This window comes from Beta vulgaris, chromosome 5 (genome assembly GCF_026745355.1).
Source record: "Beta vulgaris subsp. vulgaris cultivar EL10 chromosome 5, EL10.2, whole genome shotgun sequence".
Classification (NCBI taxonomy): domain Eukaryota; kingdom Viridiplantae; phylum Streptophyta; class Magnoliopsida; order Caryophyllales; family Amaranthaceae; genus Beta; species Beta vulgaris.
The window spans coordinates 34561574-34583684 of NC_079206.1; positions in this window are offsets into that span (position 1 = coordinate 34561574).

The following is a 22111-nucleotide window of genomic DNA, read 5'->3' on the forward strand; positions in this document are numbered from 1 at the left end:
TTTTTTTTGCTCATTATTCATTTAAAGTTATCAAAATGAGCAAAATGTTCTAAAAAACACGGAAGTTACAATGAACAAGTTAGCAAAAATTAGTCATGATACAAATGAACAAAAACGGAGAGTTCGAATGGGCATGGTACACTATTGATGAATGTTAGTAATTAGATGTCTCAACATAAATCTCTATTCTTTTCACTAGGATTCGTATGATAAATTATAACTCATGTTAATAATTACTAATTCAAAGGAAGAAAACCAAATATTTCCTACTTTCGAATTTTTGGATGTAAATGCTCTATACATAATAATGGAAAGGACAATTTAGGAAAGATTGATGCTTGAAGTGATGAGGCTATATTTCTAGGATATGCCTTAAATAGTAAAGCTTATCGTGTCTACGATAAGCGTACAATGTGTGTTGAGAAAAGTATCCATATTATATTTGATGAAACTAACTCTCTGCAGGAACTGAGTCATGACAATGACTTTGAAATTGGTTTAACTCGTCCAGAAGAAGCTAATAATAATGATGAGGAACTAACACCTACAGAAAAAGAGCAAAAGCTAGTTCTTGATCTAGAGAACTTAGTACCTGATCCTCCCAAGGAACAAGCAACAGGGGGACATCAAGTAACTCTAGTAACTCCTAGAACTGAAGAAACTCACATAAATCAACCACATCAAGAAACTCAAGAAGCAACAAGGAGCTTTGATCTAAAACCTTGGAAGCACCTAAATTCTCATCCCTTAGAATTAATCATAAACGACATTGAAAAGGGAACTCAAATTAGATCCCAAAGAAAGAATTTTTGTGCTTTCTATGCTATCTTATCTATGACAGAACCTAAGGATCATATGGAAGCACTCAAGGAAGCTGATTGGACCAATGCCATGAAAGAGGAACTAAATGAGTTCCTGAAGAACAAGGTTTGGCACGTGGAGAACAAACCAAATAACCAGAAAGTTATTGGACTTAAGTGGGTCTTCAGGAACAAGCTTGATGAGCATCGAATCGTGGTAAGGAATAAGGAGAGACTTGTAGCCAAAGGATACAACCAACAAGAAGGCATTAATTTCAATGAAACCTTTGCTCATGTTGCTAGAATAGAAGCAATAAGAATCCTAATTGCATTTGTTGCATTTATGGGATTCAAGTTGTACCAAATGTACGTAAAATGTGTATTTTTAAATAGTTTCTTACTTGAAGACTTCTACGTGGAACAACCTCCTGGGTTTGAAAATCTAGACCTTCCAAATTAGGTTTATAAGCTTGAGAAGGCTCTTTATGGGTTTAAACAAGCTCCTAGATATTAGTATGAAAGGTTATCCAAATTCTTACTTTCTCATGATTTCATTAGAGACAAGGTTGATAGATCACTGCTCCTCAGATCAAAAGGAACACACATACTAGTAGTTCAAATTTATATTGATGATATAATATTCGGTGCTACTAATGATCTTCTATGTAAGGAGTTTGCTAATTTTATGAGTAGTGAGTTCGAAATGAATATGATGGGAGAATTGAACTTCTTCTGGGATTGCAAATTAAGCAAATCGAAAGAGGAACAATGATCCATCAACAAAAATATGTCAAGGAACTGTTGAAGAAATATTGACTAGAAAAATAAAAAAAAAAAAACAACCACACTCCCATAGGAACAGGAAGAAGGCTAGACGAAGACACAAATGGTAAGTGTGTAAATGAGAAGCAATACAAAGGTATGATTTGTTCTTTACTCTACTTAACTGCAAGTAGACCAGATATTTCTTTTTTGTGTTGGTTTATGTGAAAGATTCCAATAAAATCCTAAAGAATCTCACTTAACGACACTGAAGTGAATTCTTAGATATTTGAAAGGAAGTGATGACTTATGTTTATTCTATCCTCGAAGTGATGTTTTTCTTATCTTATAAGTTATTCAAATGTGGATTTTGCTGGAGACTTAGTAAATCGTAAAAGCACATCAGACATTGTTCAGTATCTAGGAACAAGGTTAGTCCCCTGGAGCTCAAAGAAACAGAACACATTTGCCTTATCCACTACATAAGCAGAGTATGTGGAAGATGTTGTGTAACACCCCGATAATTCTCTCTTTCTAGAAAATACTTTTATAACGAATATAGAGAATTACCCAGGCATTATCGCCCGTGTGAAAACGTTTCGGCTTACTCAGAATTTTGCAGCGGAAAACAATTACTAAAATAAAATCAACTTTATTAAACTTATGAAATAAATGACAACTGTTTGGAAACTAAAGCACACCAATTAAAAATCTCAAACTTAAGTAAAGATGTCCCTACGAAAACAACTTAAACTATGCTAAGTATAAGCCTCTCCATTCCAGATTCCCAATGCGATGCATTTGCAAACCTGTAATGTCAATGCAATACTGACTCTGCTCACCAAAAGGATCATCACAGGATCAATAGGCAAAGCCATGATCACACACACAAACAAGCACGTAATCAGCAAAGGTGAGTACTACATACCAGACATAAATAATCCTAAGCATGATACTACAACACAACTTGTAGAAATAAATAATAATAAGCATATAACAAACTGCAGATGACTCTTACTGAACTAGACTCTAAACTTTTATTTCTTCTTTTAAATGGAATAGTTATGGGACGAGTTGTCTATACTGAAGTAGGAGATATGGAGCTACCACATATTCCAATTGACCTGCGATATCGAGGAACCTTTGAGCTAAAAAGGAAAGGTGATCAATCCAATCCTAGGAAAATACATATCACGGCGGACTATGTATCCCAACCCTTAGTGTCCAACTCTAGACGTGCACCAGTCTAAAGTCTATAACCTACTCTCGTTTCACTTTACGTTGCATTCATTTTTGTACTTGTGTTGATACCAACCAAGCACATAACACACATAGCTAATAATCACATAAGCATCACAAAACTCCTTTTTATCTTAGAATCAACAAGTGTTCACAACTTATCATTCAAGACTCCTTTAACTTCTTTTATTCTTTACTAACTTGCCTGTTGAACCTAGCAATAGTAAAATGTATTTTAATAGGATATAACTCATACTTACCAAATAAGATCCACGGTTCTTATAAGATAAATAAATAATCTCAAAGAATCTATGTAACACATGATTCCAACTTACTTACATTAATTACTCACGAATTAATACCAAAACTGAACTTATCTGGTTGCATCAAACTTCCATACAAACAGTCATACCATAATATTCTTAGTTTACATGTAGCACACAGGCAAGTAACATGTAAAGCAATTCAGTAAATCACATATATGAACAACAAGGTCCTATACATGATACTAATAAATAAAAACATCCCTAAGCATGTTTCTAAACCATATAGCACGTAGACTATGTACGTACCTTGTGTAAACGAAACGGTAGGCCACTTTTCGATCTAAAAGTCCCCTACTATAATTCTCCGCCTAGAAAATAAAATAACAAAGTAAATACTTTGAACTAAAATTTACAACAACTTTAAAAACGTCCCAAACCATTTTAAACGTCTTTAAAATCTTGTTTATGTATAAACTTTCGTTATTTTTAACCCTAGTATAGTACAACTATTCTAGTGATTAAAAATCATTAAAAACCTTTAAAATACAAACTTTCTGAAATTCCAGCATTTATAAAAATTTATAAACCTTCTGAAAATATATTTAATGCATAGGAAAAATCATATTCTCATCAAAACTCATATTTATACTTTAAATATATAGTTTTTAGTGATTTAAAACCCTAAAAACTATATCTTTCATAATAAAAACTAAAAATAATAAATCTGAAACTATTATTTTACACATATGAAAACCGAAATATTTTCCATATAAAATAATAATTTAAATCATAAATATGCTAATAAATAATAAAATAATGTAAAAACTAATACTTTAATGGAATCTTAGAGAAGAAGGAAAAGAAAAACAACCACAACAATAAGGAGGAAAAGAATCAAAAGGAAGAAGGAAGAAAAAGAGTAATATACCGAAATCGCGAGGGAAATATGGCAGCAGAATTGCGAAACTTGCAGAGGCCATAACTAATAGAATAAGAATCGGAATTGAGGATTCTTGAGCCTAACTTCAATAACTTTTCGAGATCTACAACTTTCCAAGAAGGAAGTTTTGGCTAAAAATAAACGGAACTATGAGAAATATGGCCAATCAGACTCGGGTGATGAGAAAAAAAACGAGTGAGAAGAAAAGAAAAGTCACGTGAAAGAGGAGAGAGAAAAAATGTCGAGGAGGAGAATATGAAGGACGTGATTTTTGAAGAAAAAATTGGGTTGGATAAAATAATTGAGTTTTAGGATATTTACAAAAGACTAATCCTTTTTGTTTAGGAAAAGAGATAAGATTAGAATTTAGGAAAAGAGATAAGATTTAAAATTTATTTGATGACTAAAAAGATGATCAACTTAGGACTTTAATCATCAATAGGACTCTTTTCCTTTTTATCCTTTTAGGAGTTTCGATTCCATTAAACTTCTTTTAAATAAATATTTTTAATGCTTAAAGCTTTTATTAAGACATGCTTAATTAAAACATTTTCAATTTTATTAAGTCATGCAAAATATTTTTAGTTGACTTTTTAAAAATAGTCAACCCTTTTTAAAAGTCAAACCATTTCCAAACTCATTTGGATTTAAATATAACTACATAAATAACTTGATATATTTATGAAAATCCTTTAAAAATGTGGGGGATTACATGTTGCATGTTGTTCCCAGGTCCTCTAGATCAAGCAACATGTACGATGCTTTGGTATTAAATTTAAGTGTGTTCTAATTTACTGTGATAATACAAGTGTCATTTGCATTTCAAAGGATCCAGTTCATCATTTAAGAGTCAAAGACATACACATTAGGCATCACTTTCTTAAAGACTATGTTAAAAAGGTATTGTCAAAGTTGAATTATGTCCTACTGAAAAATTTACATAACTTAAAGCACCACTTCACCAGCGTGCATGTACAAACCGAAGTAATGAAAAATAAAACGGATTTAGAGATGGACAAAGAAAAGTCGCAGTAAATTTCCTAAAATTAACCCACATAAAAACCCATCAAATCAATCCATTCTCACACGTCAAATTTCACTGTTATTAATCCCGAAACCAAAAGCTCTGCAAAACCACCCTTTTCTCTCTCCTAAAATATCTCAAACTCAAACTCATCTTCTACACCTTACTCTAAAATAATGGCTTCCAAGAAAACCACATCTGAATGTACCCAAAATTTACCTACCGAAAAGTCTTCTCCACTTGTCGATTACCATGCAAGTGAAACCGAGTAAACACACTCCAACGCGAGTTCATTAGGATTACATCAACTTTCTGGAGAACCGCAAATAATTTCTCTGAAAAAGGAAGAATTCGTGGGGGAGGTTGAAACAGAATAAGAAGTGTTAGTTCTTACTAAGAGGGGTAAGAAATTAAAGTCTTCTAAATATATAATTGGGTTTTGTGTCGATTTTTCTTGGTGCAAAAAAATAAATGGAGTCAATTTCTTAACTTAGTTAAGTTTAAAAAACGGGGTAAAATTCTTAGTTTTGATGAGGGTTTATATGAAGAGGAAATGGGTGAGTTTGTGTCTAATTTTGAGAATAATGATGGTTTGTGCATCGAGGTTGTGAATTCAAAAATTGTGAAATTTTTGAAAAGCTTTTAAGCGGGTGGTTTGAGGTACCTATTGAAGGGTACAAAGAGTATGTGATGGGTAGGCCAAGTTAAATGTCAATGGCGCATCAAATGCAACCATTTCGAAATTTTTTGGTGCTAAAGAATTTGACCTGTCTATTGATCAAAAGGATCTCTCTCCTTACCATAAATTTCCTTTTCGATTGGTCTCTATCATCCTCAAGAAAAATCAAATCAAACTCCCCTCAAATAGATCATTTGACCTTGAACATGATAACTACTTAACCAAGGACACCCAATCTAGGTTGTCGTTGAAGGTACTGGGTGGGAAGTTAGTCTTTGAGGGAACAGGGGAAGGAAAAAGTTGGTTCTAAGAGAAAGCTGGAGGAGGAGGTTAGTATAGAGGGTCCGAAGTCTGTCAGAAAGAGTCAAAGGATTGCTGAGACTAAGACTCCGCGGGATCAGGGACAGGGTGCAGTTCACATTAACTTGGAGGAGGATCAAGCTCCTTCAGGATCACAGGCCGTTGATCATCCTCTACGATCCACCACTGGTCTCCTTGGGATTCTTCACTCTCTAAAGGAGTCTCTGACTCTCTTGCATGCTAGAGTCCAGAGTGTGGAAGCTCGAATTGCACGCCTTGACATCCAACAGGAGTCGGTTCTTGTTGTTGTGAGGCATGGTGAAGTTTCGTGAGAGATAAGATTGACCATGTTTCAATTTTAATTTCCTATCTCTTGATCTTATTAAACAATTTTTTTTTGGGTTGTACTAAACATCAATGACTTAATTTTATTTTTCTTATTCTATGGTCGTGCGGAGCATACCTTCTTTTGCTACTTTTGTTTTTTGCCTCATTTCTTTCATCTTTTCATCTTTTGTTTTCTCCCTGAACTCATCTTGTGCATTTTTATTGTTATATTGCATTGCTTCTATCTCGCTATTCTCATTCAAATGCTTGGATGGCTAGTATTATTAGCTATCATATTTGAGCTACTGAGGTATGCTTCTGAGTATATCATGACTTCTTTGCATATTGCTAAATCTTTTATTGTTTTTTTTTATGTTGTCAAAAGGGGGAAAAGACTGTGGCACATAAAATTCATTCTAATGATTTCTAATTATTGGTGACTGATTCTTTAATTAGTCCCTAGTCCCTGATCTCACATACTGATCCATGATGCTATTTAGTTGTAGACTTGTTTGTCTTTAGTTAGTGTCAGTGTCGTTTTTTTTTTTTTTTTGCTATGTTAGTTTTTGTTTTGTTTCTATTAATCCTCATAACTCTTCATTATTTTGCCTTTTACTATTGGTTTTATTTTATTTTATTTTATTTTATGCCTTATATTTGCCATCATTAAAAAGAGGGAATGTTGTTGTATTCCATGTTTTAATGATGCCAAATACTTAGGTAAAAATGTTATGTTATTTTTGAAAAAAAAAATACCAAAAATATTGTGATATTTATGTTATGTATCTTGAAGGGAAAAGATTTAAAAAAATCTAAGTCAAGATATAATTTTTATTCACTTTGAATTATAAGGTATATCTAATGTTATAATTAACTTAGAATCTTTTATTAAAGATTCTTAGTTATTAGATATTGTTGTTGGTGTTAAAGTGCAGTTAAAACATGCGTGGAAAATACCGGTCCTCACGGATTTGGCTGGCTGAATTGAGCGCAAAAGGAGACACTACCTCCTATAAGTACTCTAACCTTCATAACTAACCAGCCAAGAACAAAAGCAACTATCGACTCGATTTTCTCTCCACTAACGGTTAGTGGGAGCTGCTATGACCGTTGTTACACTTGTGGAATAATGCGCAGCCGATTTCGAGCCACAACTCACATGATCTTAGAAGCAAACATTAAGGAGATCATGGAGGAGTAAGATTAAGGAAGAAAAAGGTCAACTTCAATAACTATGTAAGAAGAAGAATTCACGAAGAAAAAATAAAACTTTCTCGCTCTTAAAAGTTGATTATTACAAAGAAAGTTTTTTCTATATTTATCTTCTTCAGTATTCCTTGTAATATTCTAAGTGTTTGGTGAGATAAAATTCAGAGAATATCCTTGAGATTAAATGATAAAAAGAACGAGAGGAAACAGAAGACTTCTAGAAAAGTCAAAGTGAGCGTCATCAGTTCAGGGGGAACTGGGTGACGGGGAAAAAGTTCCTAAAGGAACTGAAAAGGTCCTTGGTAGGTTATAAATAGAGATTCTTTTGGCCTAAGTGATTAAAGAAAGTTGAGATTGAAATCCCTTGGGGTCAAGGTTTTTCTTCCTATTGGGCTTAGCAAGTTCTCCTTGTAAAAATCCGTGTGTCTTTTCTCTAAAGTGTTAAAGCTATTTCTATTCCGCATTATAAATTCGAAAATTTTCCCTCAATTCATCCCCCTCTTGTTGTTGGCATATTAGAACAACATAAATGGTATCACTAACTTTCCATCACACATACATTCAACTTTAACATAAAATAATGGCTTATCTTTCTTTCTATGTCCCATAATATTGTTTCTCCCAAAACTTTGTGCAAAAGAAACAGATAAACGAATAAAGACCAGAGGGAGTATTTTGCATAATAAATCATAATTTAAACAATGTTAGTAATTGGATTTCTTAACTATTTACTTTTGATGAGAACCTACTAAAACTCTATCCTTTTCATTAGGATTCGCATCATAATTATAAAGCTACTAACATTTGATGTATTATTACCACCCTTTATAGATGTATGATAACATTTATTATGGTACATTGTATTAAACCTTAAGTTGTTTAATTTCACCTCAATGTAAAGGCCTAACTAGAGTATAAAGCCCATTGGATGAAGCAACGTAAGTCGGAGTCATAAAAGAATGCCATTAAGATCATCAGATGATGAAAATCACCCATCATCAAAGATACAGGTGGTTAAAGAGTAATGACGAGACACATCCACATAAGGAAGAACGTGCAAAGCTATAGTTACCTAGTGCCAGAAGATGGTTGAGATTTGAATCAAAGATGATTCAAATGTTTTCCCTCCAAGAAAGCATGGAAATTTCATAACACATCGGCTTATAAATAGAAAAAGGATCATCAAGCAGAAGGGACAATCAAAACATCATGCAACAGCTTGCATTTACTCTTTTCTTAGAGTAGCCTAGCCTTAGTCTAGCCAACCTTGTTCTAGGGCTATAATATAATCCATTAGATTAAGAACATGTCCTGGCGCCAAGTTATATAATTCTCTGATTGAAGCTAGAAACCATGGAGGTAACAATCTTCGTGTTTTCCCTTTAGTTGTCCAGGCTGGCTTATCCTCATATGGGTTGTAAAATCTTTCTTAAAGTTTGTGGTATGTATAGGAATGTTTTGCTTTAATTAAAAGATTAATTATTACTTGCTCTATTTATTGCATTTCATCTGAATATAATTGGCGTCGTAGTTTAATCATTAATTAAATTGCAACAAAGTACGTTAGCAAGGTTTTATCTAACTAAAACCGGTAACCCCCAAGGACTAAGCCTCATGCGGCATTCAGTATTAAACTATTGGATGTCCATTTACTTGTTTGCAAGGTTAACAAACTTATTTTGCACCAATAAGTTTTTTGGTGACTACAGTGGAAGGAGAAGATTCATAATTAAATTGTGAAATTTCTTCTTCATACTTTTTACAATTCAACTGTATAAAACAACTCTTGGTATTTTCATTTAAATGCGAGACAACCATTCTAGAAAGAATAATGAAGTTGCTCAAGGTGAAAAGTTTCCAAAACATGAAAACTACTATTTCAATTCCTTCAGAGACTATGGCACAAAGTAACACTGGTGAACCAATTCACCATGGTCAGGAAGAGTTAAATGGAGAGACCCCATAGGCCATATAGGGAAATCTCATCTCCAAGTAGTATTATTGGTCGTGGACTTATACATCAAATGCATGGAAAGTTCCCAGAGATAGTAAAGCATTTACTATTGGAAGCCAAAGAGAGTCAAAGCCAATAATTTGATTCTAACTACATAACTCTTGCCCATGAGTCTGCGAGATTCTTCACATACATCCTCCAAAGGATAAGTAAGGAGAACAGAGATATTAACTCAACGTAACTATGAGTGAAACTTTCACGGCAATGTCTAAGTCTCTCGCTACTGAAGTAGTAACTCGCTTAGAACCACCAGTCGAAAAAAAATATCAGTTAAATGAGAAATCGATTAAGGACTTAGAAGAGGTCCCGCTAAATAGAGCAAGGGGAAGTTGTGGCATAACGCCAGATACTCCTCCAATATATTACCCTCTAAGGGTACATTTCTCTCATCTTGAAACTAGAGATCCACTAATATTAAATGATCCAAAAACTTCCTCCCATGAGCACCCAACAAGAGCAATACCCTTGAGCCTTGGAGAGGGTAATCGTGGAAACCTTAGGAGAAGTGATGCAGTGGCAGCGGGCGTGGAGCCTGGCTAGCACCAGGCATCAGGACATCATCAACCTTTGTTGTCCATGGGTGGTGGAGGAACGGTGACAACATACACCAATCTGGACTGTCACGTGGAGGACATACGTAAGTTACTGTTGTTGCAAACAACAATAGCTCACCACATGCATATATACCTCTTAAACAACCAAATATGGTTGGGATTCCTTCTTCACCCTATTCTTATATGCCTAACCAACCAACTATGGTTGGTATGCCTCATTAGGGGAATATTCCAAGATATGGTAAACCCTAAGCTCCATTTGCCCAAGAAAGTAGTGCTCAGCATGTGATGCCCACAAATGAGCATACATTCCCACCGCAAATGACACAAGGAGCAGCCAATCCTAAATTTATGCAGCACCAAGAGATCCCTATGGGAGGTTATCAAAATAAACATTTCCCTCCAAACCCTAATCAATTATATGATCAAGCAGGAGGTGTGGGGAATGGGAATATTGGATACCCAAGGACACATCAGGATCCATTGGCAGCACAAGTTGAGGCACAGTTCAAAGACTGGTAGGAGATAATTCTAGGAGAAATCAGAGGCAAACAAGTCAAAAACCTTACCCTGATTGGATTAATAGAGCCAATCCATATCCTACAACTTTTAAAATACTTGACATTACCTTGTTCTCAGGCAATGACATTGTTTCTCCTGAGGAACATTTAGTTATGTTCAATTGTCACTGTACAAGCAGCAAACAATGACTACTACTTAAAGCTTAGAATATTTTCCATGTCTCTAGTTGAGACGACTTTTTAGTGGTATATAAATTTACCACCAAATTATATCCACTCATGGCAGGACATGCAAGTGCAATTAACAAATCATTTTGCATGCACTGAACCTGGAGTGATCTGGCCAAAATTCAACTAAAGCTAGGAGAATCTGTAGAAGACTAGTTATCTAGATTTAAAATGGCTAGGATTAGGTGTCGTGTTAGCAAACCTGAAAGAGAGTTTGTACAAATGTCTCAAGAGGAATGTTGATTCAATTTCGAAAAAGGTTTGATGGTCATGCCTCTAGCTATTTTGTTAAATTAGCATAATTAGTTGTAATATATGAGAGAAACCTAGAAGCTGACGAAGTGCATCAAGGCACTAAAGTTTCTTCGCTCAGAATGAGGAACCTTCCACTTTAAAACTGCACAAGAAGTGGACGTGGCATAAATCATTCATGGGGTACCTGATAAGTGTTCTCCTCTAGAGAAGAAAGAGTTTCTGGCCCCAAATGATTTGATGCTAAGAAATCCAATGCTATTTTCGACTGGATATTATCTAACAAACAGATAAAACTGGTAGGAAGGCATTAAGTAAAAACTACTGAGGAAGTTAAGGGTAAAAAAAATACTGTAAATGACATGATGCAATAACTCTGAATGCATTATTTTTAGGAATAAAATCCAGGATGAAATTGATAAGAAAATATGATGTTTCCGGATGATCAAGATGTTAATGTAGTTGGAATGGAAGAACCATTTGAAGAATTTTGTGGTATGGTAGAGATTAATAATGTTTTTATTAGCACTTTATTTGTAGGTGATGAGTCATATTAATATAGGCATTTCATGATGCATTTAGGTTGCATTTTAGGATCATTTAGTTGCATTCTTAGTCCATAATTGCATATTAGTTACTTAAGTTGAGAAGATATCACTCTTGTGTGTGTTTTCGGTGTTTTTGATAGTTTTCAGGTATTGAGAACACAATTGGAGTATTATTGGACAAGCTTAAGCATGAGAAGCATCTAGGAAGGAGCTAAGTCAAATGAGAAGTCCAAAGGGCATCTTCAAGTCAGATTGCAACTCAAACATAGCGGAAACATATTAAAAGAAGTAAGGAAATTGAGTCATGTGCACTCTTTTGATCATAACTCATTATCCAGAGATCGGAATTTAGTGATTCTAGTGGGGTTGGAAATTAGACTTGAATAGTTTTCCAACGGTATATCACACGCCCCGATACGAATTCTAGTTTGCGAGATATGGTCTTTACAAGTTGACGCTGTTTTGCAGGTCGAAAACCCGCGACGAAATAGGGTTATTCCGTGTTGCCTAGTCGAATAGGGCTTTATCTTTTGACGAATTAGACTCTATTTTTCTAGTTGTTTTGGGAAATAGAAAGGTATAAAAAACTCAAGGGAATATTATTATTTCCTATCTATGGTTGACTTAGACTTGAGAGAGCGAATTAACCTATTTAACTGCATTATTAATTGTTGATTTTTGTGTTTTATCTCGAAATATTGATCATTGGTGAACCTATGCCCTAGAATTCTTATTATTGATAATTCTTGATATAGTTATAGTCTAGTTTAGTATAATTATTCACAAACACTCCTTTCTATACTCTAGATTTGACTAACAATTAGGAAAAGAACGTTGATTCTCTGATTCGACCCCACTTTCCTGACTACTATTTGTTAGAGGACTTTAGGATTACTTTTGATAAGGTGATACGACTTTAGCCTGTCAAAATTTGGCGTTGTTGCCGGGGAAACGGTTTTGTTCCATTTTCTTTAATTGTTTTAGAGTCTAGATTATACACTCTCGTCTCAGAGAACACTTGTTCTTTGGGACGAAATCTCTTAATTGTTTGTTCTTTAGTTCTTCTATGCGCAGGAGTTTGAGTTCAGATTGCCTACCATTTGATCCTGAAATCGAAAGATCTTTCATAGACAGAAGAACTTTTCCAGACAGTTGCGAGATAATCCAAGGCAAGATAATCCTTTGGATTCTGACTCTGATTCTAGCAGCATTGTCTCTATTACTCCACCAGAATTAGAGATGGCTCAGAGGCTTACAGACTTTTCCCAACCCTCTTTGGCTGAACTTCCCAAGAGCAATCAAATGCCTGAAATCGAAGCTGTAAATTTCGAGATCAAACCTGCATTGTTAAACATGATCGAAAGAAAACAATTTGGTGGTGGACCTAATGAAGACCCTAATCTTCATTATCAGGATTTCTGCCAATATTGCTCTACCATTAAGCAGCAGGGAGTGACACAAGATCAGATTCGGGAGATTCTTTTCCCATTTTCACTTCGAGACAAGGCAAAGATGTGGTACAATGGGATTAATCGAGCCACTCTTGGGATCACTGATTGGAATACCTTGGCCTAGCTTTCTACAGAAAGTACTACCCTCCAGAGAAGACTGCTAGGTTGCGTAGTCAGATTACAAATTTCACCCAAGGGATGATGAGTCTTTACATGAGGCATGGGAAAGATTTAAAATCTTCAGAGAGAATGTCCCCATCATGGTCTACAAAAATGGTTCCTATTCAGGGATTCTACAATGGTTTGGGGAACAACTCGAGACTTATCCTTGACTCTGCAGCAAATGGGAGATTCATGAAACTAGAAATTGATGTTGCACATGATTTGATCGAGGAGATGGCTTCCACAACTCTCAATATGGTAATCCTCGAGGACTAGCTAACAAGGGTGGAAAGCATGAGATAGATTCTATATCCCTATTAGCTGCACAGATGAATGCAATCAGCAATAAGCTTGACAACATGCAACTCTCCTCTCCTGCAAGTGTTGCTGCTTTGGGTACTACATCCGTGATTTTGTGTGATAATTGTGGTCAGTTGGACATTGGGCACAAGAGTGTCGGATTTCTCGAACAAGTTAATGCTTTTCAAACATATTAGCCGAACAACCCATACTCCAACACATACAATCCAGGGTTGAGAAATCATCCTAATTTGTCTTACAAGAGCACTAATGTCCTAAATCCTCCTACACCACAACCACAACACACAACAATTGAACCAGAGGTATTACCATCAACCTTCCCAACACCCTCCTGGTTTCTCTAGACCACCTTTCAATCTATCTCAACAAGCACCTCCTGCCGATCCAATGATGGTTGAGATGAGAAACATGATGCTACAAATGCAAAAGATCGACAAGCTGACAAAGCACAAATTGAGTCCATTCTTGCTCACAATAAGATGTTGGAGAACCATTTGGCACAATTGGCTACTTCGAACTCTACTCGCCAACAAGGTGCTCTTCCAGCACACCTGTCCAGCCTACAGATTCGGCAAATGCCATCACTCTCCGAAGTGGTTCTCACTACAATGGACCACCCATGCCTATTGATGATACTTTGAGTGTGAAAATGATGAGGAACAGGTCCCAGCTGAAGCTAAAAATGACAAGGAGAACTCTAAGCAAGCAACTGAACATGAAGAGACCAATGAAGCCAAAAAGCCTGCTATTGGATTCCTCCTATCAAACTTCCTTTCCCCAATCGTCACCTCAAGAGTAAGCTAGACAAGCAATTTGGTAAGTTTTTGGAAGTCGTCAAGAATCTTCAGGTAACAGTTCCTTTCACGGAATTAATTACTCAAGTGCCTGCTTATGCAAATTTATGAAAGATACTTGACTAGGAAAAGGGCTTTTAAGAGGTGGAGACCGTTGCTTTTACTGAAGAATGTAGTGCCTTTTACAAAATAAATCTCCACCAAAATTAAAAGACCTGGTAGTTTCTCTATACCTTGTCACATTGGTAGTTTGTTCATTGATAAAGCTTTATGTGATTTGGGGCTAGTGTGATGTTATGCCATTGTCTATTTCCTCAAAATTGAATATGGGAAGTTTGAAAGTTACCAATATTACTCTACAAATGGCCGACCGTTCTGTTAAATACCCCCTAGGTATTTTAGAGGATGTGCATGTTAGAGTAGGTAAATTTTTTATTCCCGTGGACTTTGTTGTTCTTGCTATGGAGGAAGATCGGCAAATTCCAATCATTTTGGGTAGGCCATTCCTTCATACTGCAGGTGCCGTCATTGATGTGAAAAATGGTAAGCTTACACTATCTGTTGGAGATGATGAGGTCACTTTTAATCTAAGCACTGCTTTGAAAAGTCCTATGCTAGAGGAAAAGTGTTGGAGTATTGATGTGGTTGATGTAATTTTCCATGATAACATGCCCCAAGCTCTCTATAGAGACCCCTTGGAGGCGGTACTTTGTCTTGATTCTTCCACAGGTGATGGCAGTATATGGAGCAGTGAAGTGGATGCTATTGAGAAGATGCTAGCAAGTGAAGAATTTGACCTTGATGGATGCCAACAGGTAAAGAGGTTCGATCGATCTGTGTGTAATGTAGAGGTAAACGATCGTGCGGGACCTGCATAAACCAGCGCTATTCGGGAGGCAACCCGAATCTCTAACTCTTCCTAAAAAAAAAAAAAGAGAAAAGAACAAAAATATTTGCATATTGAATTCACTTGAATTCAATTTATTTTTATTTTTTTTGCTTTTGAATTCACTTGAATTCGTTTTTTATTTTTTAGTTTAGTTAGTTTCTTTTCATAGTTTATTTTAGTTTTTTTTGAATTCACTTGAATTCAATCTTCCATTTTGATTTAGACTAACCATGCTAACAAGTGTTGTCTAGTGGTTTTGGTGTGCTAATTTTGACTCTAGGTGACAGCAAGAGCTCCACCATGCACCCGCGGGAATTCGGCTCCCCTCTCACACCATCTTCTGCCAGCCCGCAGGGTCGAGCCTGCCCCCGCGGGCTATAGTCCGCGCCCGCGGGACTCCCCTACTACCATCCGCACACCCAACCAACGACACCCAACCAAAAAGAAAAAACCAAACAAAAACCCCACCCCTCAAACACTCTCGACCCCACACATCCTCGCCCTCACCCTCACAAACTCTCACGCACCCCTCTCGCCCACGCACCCTCGCCCTCACCCTCTCTCATATACCGATGACCCGCCGGGCGTCCGACCCGCCGGCGCAACAACCCTAACCCCCCCCCCCCCCACAAAGCCACCTTTCCCCCTTTTTCCATTCACATATTCTTCAAACCCTAAACCTTCTCATTGAATTGGGGTTTCTTCTTGAAGGTGCTTTGAAATTTCAATTGGGACTCTTGGACACATATTTGGATTTCCTCAATCACGTCCCCTACATCGATCAATCTTGTACTTCACGTGGTAGTAAGTTTTCGATTTGTTCATTTTCATTCCGAATTTTGAACACTTATTTTTTGTGCCTACTACTCATTATTGATACTTGGTTGCTATTCAAGTTGTTTATTGTTGATCACTCTTGATTGGTGCTTAGCTCGTGTTGAATTTCTAATTGCCATCGACACTACTCCTAAGCCATCCTCGATGGACGAAGCTCCCGTTGCGTGAGCTTTCTTTTTTCCCTTCCCTTACTTTTTACACAGTGAGACATTGTGTTGTATTTAACTTGGGGGAGGGATATTCTATCCTTTATTGCTTTCTAGTGTAGTTTTTATTGCTTTGTAGTTGTTACACGCTTTTGCCTGTTCATTAGGAATATGATTTTACGTGTAACCAAAAAAATGTACTGCTTTCTTAGTTGCATCATAGTTGCATTTTAGCTAGCTCATTTCATTCTAGTTTTCATCTATGGGACTATTGTTGGCACACCTTCGAGAACTTTGTGGATATCTCTACTACAGCTCTTCAGCTTTGTTGTAAAGTGGTTTCATGATTCTTCATAGCATAATTGTGATACGATTGATTGGCCTTGGTAAGACTGTTTGATCTCTTTGGCTGGCTTTAACTCTACTGTGCAGACAAAATTAACCCATGTGAGCTTTTGTGCCTAATAAACTGACGAATCTGTGTCAGTTATGTTCTTTCATGAGTGATTAGTTCCTCAGTTGATGTATTGATCTTGATTTTGACCTGGTACTCCTTGATACTTGATTGTGTACACTATTTGATATGATTGAGGCGTTCATTTCATGATTTTAGCTCCAGAGTTCTACTTGTTTACGTATTTCCCGTCTCTAGCCCCGCTGAGCTTTCCTGACCTTTGCTTGCTACTTTCACCCCATATTACAACCCTTAACCTCATTTGATTATTGTACCAAGCCTAGCTTGGGGGAGCAAGTGTTAGTTTTGGTCATACGGTATTATATGAATGTAGTTAATGCGTGATTTTGTTGAAGGAAAGTGTTATTAATGAGCTTTATCATCGAATTTGAATGTGGTTCAAAGAGATTTTGGTAATATGGAAAAAGAATGAAGAAAAAGAAATGAAAGAAACAAAGAAAGTGAACATGTTTTGAAAGAAAAGTGAAAAGGTTATATATGGGTTATTATGCATAAAAGATATTGTGGTGATATTTTGGCAATGATGGTGTTATATGAAGTTGTGAATGACTTGTTCGGCCGTTTTTACATTGATATTTGTTCCCCTTCTTGGCTTTTCCACCACATTTCCCAAAATATGATCCATACCCTTAACCCTCACTAGTAGAATAAATGCTATTTGCTGCGGTACTATTGCTGCGGTTTTACCTATACGCAGCAATATAACACGCAAAAAGAAAAGAAAAAATAGAAATTGACAATATTGCTACGGTTCCCGCCCAAAACCGCAGCAATATTGTCTAACAGACACTTTTTAAAAATAATGTAGGCCCCTGAACAGCAAATATTGATGCGGTTTCCATGTAGGACCGCAGCAATATATTAAAAAAAATATTTTTTTAATATATTGCTGCGGTCCTACGTGGAAACCGCAGCAATATAGCTAAAAAAATTAAATGTAAAATCTTTTAATGGGGCGCCTTTCCTCTCATACTCCCCCTCTCTCATGTAACCCTAAATATAAATAAACTGGGCGCCTCTCTCCTCTCAAAACTCCCCCTCTCAAAGCTCCAGCCCCCTCTCTCTTCTCCCTCCCTCACATCTCACTCCCAGAATTTCCTCTCTCTCTCTCGTGTAGAATTCGATCGTCATCCTCACATCCTCTTCCTTTTCGTTTGTTCGGCCGGTTGAAACTTAAAGCCCTAAATCCTTCTGTTGCTGTTTGTCGAAATACAACGGTCGCATCTCTCCTCTCTACTCTTCGTCGCCGGTTGCGATTTCGTCTGGTTTTTTTCACATCGGAGATTTTTCTGCTTCGTCATTCATCACGCGATTTCGTCTGGTTTTCTTCTCGGTCTCGGTTCATCGTCCGTCGTCGTTCTCGTATCCTTTTGTCGTTCGTCGGTCCAGTCCTTCGTCGTTCGTGCGGCCCAGTCCTTCGTCGTTCGTCGTTCGTGCGGTCCACCTCCGTCGCGTTTCGGTCGTCCTCGTCGTTCGTCGTCGTGCGGCGGGCGGCCATCTGGATTTCACTTGTTCGTTGTGGTGTTGTGTTTTTTGACGATTGATCTGGAAAGTTGTCGAGAGCATTTCATTTTTTTCTTTTTGATTTGTTTTTTTCATTTTAGTTTGTTAAGAATAAATATATGTTAGGCTGACGAATGATTTTCGTTTGTTGAGAATTTTTGTTTCGTTGTGGTATCTAGTATGTACAATTCAGTTTATTGTTTTCTTTGGTTTCTTACTTTTTAATTTTAATTTGTTTTTTGATTTTTTTAGTTTTATGTTTTAGTTTTAATTTTAATTTGTTGCTTAGTTGTTTGTAAATTTTTTTATACTTTTGATTTTTATACTATACCTTACCTATATTGTAATAATATATTTCATTTTGTATTGTTTCTATTTTTGAATGTTATATAATATTTTTTTGTCATTAGTTATAATCAATAGTGTTTTCTTTCTTTTAGCCTTTTTGTCTTTCAAATTTGATGACAAAATACCAAAAAAAAAATATATTTTTTTTACCTGTACAACTACATATTGCTGCGGTTCTGGGCCAGGAACCGCAGCAATATTACCTTTCTGGGCCACCTTATTTCACCACAATTCCTAATATTGCTGCGGTTTGGTCATTAAAACCGCAGCAATATTACGTTATATTGCTGCGGTTTAAAACCGCAGCAATATTATTATTACCTATTGCTGCGCCCTTAATTGTTGCGCGCCCTATTCCGCAGCAATAGGGCACTTTTTAACCGCAGCAAGTAGCCTTTTTTCTACTAGTGCCTAGCCACATTACAACCCTTGAAAGTCCTCTTGATCTTTGTCTGTTGCATTTTCGTGTTGAAGGTGAGTCAAAAGGTCAAAGTTAAAGAGTACTGCTTCTTCTGAGTTGATATATATAGGTTGAGATCGTTGAGTGTCATTGATTTTCTTCCTAAACACAAGAGGGTATTAGTGCACATATCTATAGTGAGGTCTGTCAAGTTTTGTTAAGTCCAGCTTGGGGGAAAGGGTTTGTGGTAAGATTGTTGAGATTGATTCACATGACGTGCTATGCGGCTTTGTTTCGTAGATACTCGATGCTTGGTTCGTGTAGCATTGATATCTCTCGTGTTTTGGATTGTGTGCTTAACCCTGTTTTGGTCCCATATTGTAGGTTATCATTTTCTTTCCGTGTCTATTGTTTGATTGCTTGAGGACAAGCAACAGTTTAGCTTGGGGGAGTTTGATGAGTCATATTAATATATTTCATGATATTTAGGTTGCATTTTAGGATCATTTAGTTGCATTCTTAGTCCATAATTGCATATTAGTTACTTAAGTTGAGAAGATATCACTCTTGTGTGTGTTTTCGATAGTTTTCAGGTATTGAGAACACAATTGGAGTATTATTGGACAAGCTTAAGCATGAGAAGCATCTAGGAAGGAGCTAAGTCAAATGAGAAGTCCAAAGGGCATCTTCGAGTCAGATTGCAACTCAAACATAGCGGAAACATATTAAAAGAAGTATGGAAATTGAGTCATGTGCACTATTTGATCATAACCATTATCCAGAGATCGGAATTTAGTGATTCCAGGGGGTTGGAAACTAGACTTGAAGAGTTTCCAACGGTATATACACGCCCCGATACGATTCTAGTTTCGAGATATGGTCTTTACAAGTTGACGCTGTTTTGCAGGCGAAAACCCGCGCCGCGGGTTATTCCGTGTTCCTAGTCGAATAGGGCTTTATCTTTTGACGAATTAGACTCTATTTTTCTACTTGTTTTAGGAAATAGAAAGGTATAAAAGACTCAAGGGAATATTATTATTTCCCATCTTATTTTCTATTTTGTTTTTTCCATCATGAATTCATTGGAGATTAGAACTCTTTTCTCTCAATTAGTAAGAACCCTAGTTTTTTTTTTCCCCAATTACATTGAATTTTCAATAGAAGCTTGTTTGTTTTTGCAATTGGTTCTACAATTGGTATTATTCTTTCTCTTCTTATTCTATTCAATCCTTTATTATTAATTCATGTTTGCTTATTTAATTATGAATATGTCTTCCCAATTATGATTGAGTAGTCTATTTCTAGGGTTTAGGGGATCCATGATCAATTAGGAAGGGATGTTTATTAAAGTATTGATTTTTATTGATGCATGTTGATTCCTATTGAATGTTTTTATGTCTATTCAATCCAATTTGGCCAGATTTGATTTTTATAGTGTTGCAATATTAGGTTATGCGCCGAGAGGTATAAACTTGATATTAAGGCTAGTTTCAATAGGTAGAGTTGGTATTAATAAATTGCGAGAGCCTGTTAATACGTTCTATGGTTGATTTAGACTTGAGAGAGCGAATTAACCTATTTAACTGCATTAATAATTGTTGATTTTTGTGTTTTATCCCGATATATTGATCATTGGTGAACCTATGCCCTAGACTTCTTATTATTGATAATTCTTGATATAGTTATAGTCTAGTTTAGTATAATTATTCACAAACACTCGTTTTTATACTCTAGATTTGACTGACAATTAGAAAAAGAACACTGTTTCTCTGTGGATTCGACCCTACTTTCCTGACTACTATTTATTGGAGGACTTTAGGATTACTTTTGATAAGGTGATACGACTTTAGCCTGTCAGTAGGCATCTCAATATACCAAAATAGGTAAGCAACTCTTCAACAAATTGCTTGATGAAGGAATCTTGATTATGCCAAAGATAGCCAATGAAGAATGATTAGACTATATGTGCAGTTGGCATATGAATGGGTTACATACAACATACCAGTGCCAAGTATTCAGAGGATTCCTAACTAGGGAACTAAGTCTCAAAAGAATGGGTGTCTCAAAAGTGGAAAAACATGCCATGGAGCTATAAGGCTACAAGACATATTTAGCCAAAGCTAAGGCACCTGTTAATTCAAACCCAGCTCCAAGCCTGGCGATGCCTAAAGAAAGAGCTAAGACCTATAAAGAGGCTACTCAAAAATTTCCATTACAGACCAGAGAAATATAAGGGTTGAGGCTCTGAGTAGCGGAATGTTCTCGCAATGTTGTATGTAACCCACCTATGTACCTGCTTATCAACGTCCATTCCAGAAAAGGTCCAAAAGTCAAGGACCAAAGATAAGCAATGACACCGAGTCACACCCTTCCTCAAAAGGAAAAGAAAGGGAGCCAAGTCAAACTTCTGTGCCGAGAATTGTTAAAAGAAGGGTAAAGCCCTATGAGAACCAAGGACCAAAGAAAAGCAATGGCATCGGTTTAATTTTTAATTTTTAATTTTTATTTATTATTGATTATATTTTATTTTTTATTGATTATTTATGATTTATTATTGATTATTTATATTTTTTATTTATTATTTATTGTTAACTATTAATTATTTATTATTTATTATTAATTGTTTGTTATTAATTACTTATTATTTATTATGTTTTACTTGTTTTATTTTTTATTAATTTGCTTGGAATAAATTATACTCAATTTCTACTCAAACATCCCAAAATACCCCTACTTCTCTTTCAAAATATGTGCCCCTATTTATCGCTTTAAACCATTTCTAAACACATTCATTGCTTTTTGATTTTTTTTAAAACAAAAATTAAAATAAAGACCTAGTTCCAAGACAAAAATACCACATAAATACTTTTTACATATTATTTTTAAAAGTGAGCATTATCTTATGGGACGAGGGAGTAGTAAGTAAGATGTGTAGGTCTTTGGTAAGACGGTCTGATGTTAAGCTTAACGTCAGACATGTTAACAATAATAACCAACTGAACTAAAAATTATAACTATTAACCCGTAAATCTTAACTAGTGACTACACAATCATAACTTTTATTCTAAACATACTCCCTTCATTTCCTGAAGATCTTCCTTCTTTCCGTTTAAGTGCGTTTC